The sequence below is a fragment of the Pygoscelis adeliae genome, unplaced genomic scaffold (assembly GCF_000699105.1).
Source record: "Pygoscelis adeliae isolate BGI_AS28 unplaced genomic scaffold, ASM69910v1 Scaffold56, whole genome shotgun sequence".
Taxonomy (NCBI): Eukaryota; Metazoa; Chordata; class Aves; order Sphenisciformes; family Spheniscidae; genus Pygoscelis; species Pygoscelis adeliae.
The window spans coordinates 682459-688784 of NW_008824944.1; positions in this window are offsets into that span (position 1 = coordinate 682459).

Sequence of the window (6326 nt, forward strand, 5' to 3'; positions counted from 1 at the left end):
GCCTGCCTACAGGCGCCTGGGATCCCAAATCAGGCAACCCCGAGGCTTACCCCATAGCCCTTTGCTCCTGCCTGGCAGGGTACCTCACGCCCAGGAGATGGGTCTCCAGCTCCTGGCCGTGCCTCTTCTGGGAAGGATTTCCACCTCCGGCTGCCGGTCTGACCTGCCTGGCCATGGGGCAGTGGAGGTGAGGGCTCTGCTCTCGCCGGGGCGCTTTGTGGGTGAGATCCCTAGAGACAGGAGATGGAAAAGCTTAGAGGGGTTGGAGGGGTGTCCCGGGAGTCTGCTCCCTGGGTGCTTTACTTAAATATATTAGATTCTTATGGGCTAAAAGGCAGACGTTGTTCAGCATGCAGAGCTCCAGTCGAAACCTAAGATCTGGGTGAAACAAGTGATTTCAGGCTCTGATGCTCAGCTTCAAAAAGACGCCTAGCTACAACCTAGGGACAACTACAGGAGATGGACATCAGGCACACCTTTTTCTTGGGAGCCTCCTTTGCAAATCCCAGTGCGGGCATCCAGCGTGGTTTGTGGGAGTGCGTGGTCAGCCCGGCGGGACTCCAGCGCCAGCTTTGGCCCCGCTTTCGCGTCCTGCTGAGCCAATTTCTTGAATGCGTGTTCTCGGGTGTCACTGGGCAATGACATTTCATTAAAGCCTGCTGTAATTGCCCAAGTCCGGCCGGTGGCTGGGCTACGGTCATTTCTTGACCGGCCTTTCTCGGCCTTGTTACTGTAATTACTGAAGAATAAAGGTATGTTTGAAATTTGTTTTTACGGCCTGAATGTTCTGCGTACGGGATAAATAATACTTGCTCTTGCATCTCATCAGCTGAATTTAACGATTAGCAAGCCGGCATTCAAGTAGTCCAGGAGCAGTATTGCTGGCCAATATTTACTGAAACATTTTGTATAAACAATGTCCATTCATACATATCTGCACAAATCAAATGATATTGTCACATCCAGATTATTTTATTAAAAATCAGCAATGTTAATATTGATATTTTACTGTATTTTGAACATAATCTCAGCAACTTAAATAGAAAAAGTACCAAATGTAAAAGTAATCAGAAAGCAACTGCATCAGGTTTATATTGTGACAGATGAAAGACACTGGGGAAAATCCAGACCACACTAAGAAGAATGACATCTCTACCACGGATTTCACTAGGACCAGGCTTTTACCCAACTTTTTTTTTTTTTTTTTCCGTTGATGCTTTGCAATAAATTAATTAGTTTCTGGGCTCCAAACTCTTCAGAGGGTCATAAATCCTGATGAAAACATGCTCCCTCTTGAAGTTGCACCTGGATCACTTGTAGGAACATTTTTTAAAAATTCATGTAAAAGTTCCTTTCTGCTTAAGGAAGTGAAAAGTTGAAGAGGATAGCGGATTACACGAAAATTTAGACTTTCATTTACATCTCATAAGTATTCTTGAGAATGCTCTTTTTCTGACACGAGCTGATGACAAACTTAGCTCCTGGATGACCAACCATTATTTAAAGATTACTAATCAAAACAATTGCTTAAGACGTATTTACAGGTTTTTTTTTCTGATTTATTTGCTCTGAAATCCTCAATAGCAATTTTTATTGCATCAAATAAGATGTATCCAAGGCAAGTTCCCTCTAGACGAGCAGAATATTTTACCTCTAGCTTGTAACGAAGAAAAAGATCTCTCTGTTTTGAAGGATTCAGGTCTTAGGGAAAGGGTACTCTTTATGAGGCACTGGTTTTGTAGGTATTGCTTCCACATGACTGGTCAAGTTTTTGTCAGTCTCCAAAACCCACAGTTAAAAGAAAACATTAATTCTCTCTTGTGCTTCCTTTCTATAAATTGAAAGGAGGGGAGTTAAGTCACCTACTAAAATATTTATTTATGATCAGCTGTGGAGAAGTAATGATAACCTCAGAGCAAGTCTGCCTTAGCCAGGTATTATAATGCTTCTGACAAATATGCCTGTCACCTGGGAGCACACCACAAAGCTCTGATAGAGCTGAACACCTAGTAGCAAACTAATACTAGCTGCAGCTGCAAGATGAGCCAATATCCCACCTCCTGTTGATGGCAGGAGATATTCCAACCAACCTCCTGCCTTGGACATGCCACCTGTGCTCGCTCTCTCAAGGTTTTCCATCCAGCTCTTGCAGGTTCTGGACCATGGTTTGTCCTCATCCTTTTCAAACTCTTAGCGGCCTCTGACACCTGCAGCCACGCTCTTCAGCGTTCATTTCTTTCTGGCTTTTTTTCAAGGCCATCTTTCCCAGATCAATTTCCTCTAGCTCAGGAATGTGACAACTCCCTCATGCTGCTCACACTGTCTTTTAGCTGAGTCCCAAAGACCTGCCTCTTTCACCCCTTCTTTCCCTTACCTCTCCCTTCCCTGGCGACTCTAGAGAAGAAGATGGCTTCGTCTATCACCTTCACAGTGACAGCAAAGAATATCCCTCTTTGCTCAGGTTCTGCCTTTGTAGTTGTTTTCAGAATGTCTTATCTTCGTGGTTTTTAACATACCAGCATTAATTCAGCATAGCTCAGCGAGAGCCCCTAGTTTCTCAGGCTTCGAATATTTTCTTCCACTCTCCTCCCTTGCTTAGTATTCCTACCAACATCTCTGAGCCTTGACCTTCCTTTACTGTCCCTCAAACCAAACTCCAGTCAAGCCTTGCATAGTTTCGATTAATGTAAATTCCTTTGACAACTATCATTTGTCCATCTTCCCTCTAACTTTTTATAACAGCGCATGGGTCTCCTTCACCCACGTGACCACCTCCTGCTGTGCTTTCCTCCTCCGCGCCCCTTTTCTCCATACAGCTTTCAACAGTTTCAAGACAACTGTCGTGCTGGCATTGACAACTGCATGTCTTACCCCATCTTATTCCTTAACTACAGTACTGGTATATGTGCTTCTGCCTTTCTTGTGCTTTTGATACCACCTTCATGGTCCACTGATTCAGCTTCCCTCTCAAGCATCTCCAGCTTTGCCCAGTTCTGTGTGTAAGGAGCTCCTTATGAGGTTAGTTGTATAGCGTACTCCTCCTAATCTCTCCTTAAAGTTGACCTCTCCAATTGCATCAGCAAAACACTCAACAAAATCAAGGCAGTTGGTGGGCTGGATGGCTGCTTATTCTGGTATGAGTGATGATTCTACCCTTTCCTCATCCTGTTTGCGTGTTGGGTTATCTGTTGTCTCGTATTGCACACTAGGCTTGTTCCCTCTCCAGTCCCAGGGATGTATCTCAGGCTGCATGCACAGCAGAGCTGGCTGAAGAGCACAGTTTTCATTTGTCAAGACTTAAAATAAACATACGCTCACACATGCACACAGTTTATTTTATATATATTTATACATACCTTTCATTTCAGTAAAAAATGTTTTTCCACAGCCTGGACATTTTTTAGATAAATAAATGACTTGTAGAACATAAAAAGGTAACGTTTCCAAATAAAATACATACCTTGCATCTTTGAGTTGATGAGGTAACCGCTTTTCTTTCATGGGTCTTCTTCAAGGCACTGTCACCAGGCATCTGTGGAAGCTCCCAGAACACGTGGCTGTAAGACATTTCCAGCACGCAAACTGGCCCAGGACTATGGACCCCAAGACATCACCCTAGAGCTTGGGCTCTGAATCCCAGCCCTGCAGCAGGCAGTGGGGAGGCTCACAAAGACCATTTATAGGGAGCCTGGGTTCAGGTCAGTGTTTTCAGGGCTGAATTCCAGGGAAAGTCCACCAGAGATATCTTCCAGGATTTCACACTGGGGATAAGTCTTCTCCGGGACACCACATAAGCTCTGTGGGGCAAACATTCACCTTCTGTATGAAGATACAGTATGAAACATGCTTGTAGTGTGTTTGGACAAGTGGACCACAAATGAGGCTCTGAGATGCAATGTTGGCCACAGACCATGAAAGGTCCATTCACATTTCCAAGGGTAACAGGTAACAGCTCCTTCCCAACTTAAGGTCAAGATTATTATTCCAAGAAATTCTGACCACGGACCTAAGTGCCAGCTCGAGTCCAAGGTTATTTCGCATCCAACTGTTTGGATATAAATGCTGGGATCAAGCATGGGCTTTAGGCAAACTCGAGCAAGCAGTGAGACAGAAAGCTGAGGGTGTGTGAGATTCTTCTGATGGACCAATACACAAAAGAGATAGATCCAGCTCTGATCTGAATGGGAAGCCATGTAGTCACGGAGCTGTGATCCTACCACATAGTTTGGGAATATGTACAGCATTGACGGATGCTGGAGGGGAAGGGGAGATAAAGCTCCCTTCAGCCCTTTAAGAAATCCATACTCACAAAAGCAAATATTCCATCACTTTGACATTGTAGTTTTACTTGCTCCCCCTGGTTTATCACAACTTACACCTTGGTGGTTCTGCAGGATTGTCGTGGTTTAACCTCAGCCGGCAACTGAGCACCACACAGCCGCTCGCTCGCCCCCCCCACCCCAGTGGGATGGGGGAGAGAATTGGAAGAGTAAAAGTGAGAAAACTTGTGGGTTGAGATAAAAACAGTTTAATAATTGAAATAAAATAAAGTATAATAATAGTAATAGTAATAGTTAGTAATAAAAAGAATACACAAAGCAAGTGATGCGCAGTGCAATTGCTCACCACCCGCTGACCGATGCCCAGCCAGTCCCCAAGCAGCAGCCCCCCCAGCCAGCTTTCCCCCAGTTTATGTACTGCGCATGACGTCACATGGTATGGAATGTCCCTTTGGCCAGTTTGGGTCAGCTGTCCTGGCTGTGCCCCCTCACAGCTTCTTGTGCACCTCCAGCCTCCTCAGTCGGTAGAGCACGGGAAGCTGAAAAGCCCTTGACTAGTGTAAGCACTGCTTAGCAACAACTAAAACATCGGTGTGTTATCAACATTATTCTCACCCTAAATCCAAAACACAGCACTGTGCCAGCTACTAGGAAGGAAATTAACTCTATCCCAGCCAAAACCAGGACAGTATATATCCATTTTCTTCCTGTAGATTTTTAACAAATCCAAACGAAGACTCTCTCAACAGTAAAGGTCACAGTAGTGAGCTCTCGTCGTCACGCTGTTACTCAAAGGAGCAACATTCCTATGGAAGTCAGGGGCCTCTGAGGAAACACACAGGCACCATACATGAAAGTTGGACTTACATATGTAAATAGTTACATATGTAAATGATTTTCATTAATATGTTGGTGTAAATAGCAATATCCAACTAGGATATTAATCTCATGGATATTTCTAGGGTATGTTTGAACACAACAGCAATACAAAACAAAATACAAAAGTGTTGGCATTACCTAAATATCGTATCTGAAGATTGAGCAAATTGTGTTACTTTTACTTCATATTCTTGACTCCTATCCATTTATTTGTCATTACTTCTATCCCCCTTATTTGGACCGCTATTATTTTTAGCAGTCACAACCACTGTTGACATCAACAGGAGCGGGAAAGGTATAAGCAGGTGAAACTCAGAGTGCTCCTCTCGCGACCCCATATGGGTGACAATGTCCATGTGCTGTAGCTCCCCAAGCAGTTCCAGGCTAAGCAAGCCCACATTTGCGTGGAGCTGCGGATTATGGCTGGAAATAGGCCTAATTTTTGGAATTATGTTCAAGATCCGTCTGAAACTTTTCCTTGGGTTGGGACGCTTGTCATCTCTATGTCTGACTCACAGGATTGAGCCTGTGTTGGTGTCTTTCCCCCTGGAATCACCAGGCTGGGTTTTCCTCCTATACCCAGCTGCCCATTTCCATAATAAAAGGCTGCGAGACCATCTTCCCTCAGCCAGATTTGCCTGAATTTGGCCAAAGAGATAAGGAATTTTCAGGAAGGGACCACCAGAGAGCCCTACATAAGCACACTGCCCGGTAGTGCAAGCTTTTCTCCATTAGGAAAGCAGCCTGAACATCGCCGCGCGTGTCCATGGGATGAAAAATCTGCCAGGGATGGAAGAAGAAACACGCTGGCTATCGGCAGCGATCTGGTTGAGCGTGAACATTTTTTTGTACTGGATTGTTTTAAAGCTGGATCATTTTGACAGAACTAGGCTGGGGATGAGCTTTTCACGAGTTACACCAGGAGATGCGTGGGGCTGTTGCCCCCCGCGGGATGGCTGGCGGCATCTGGGCGGCATGAGGGCCGGGCCCTACCGCCCGCACTATCAGGCCGTGTCTGCTCGCACCCCAAACCCAGATGCCCCCGCGGTTTCACAGAAATGCTACCGGGGGCGTGCCGGCTTCCTGGGAAGCCGGCTTGCGGATGGCAGAGCACGGGCAGAGACAGCCCCGTGGCTCGGGGAGTCAGCCCCACGGGCGCAGGACTCG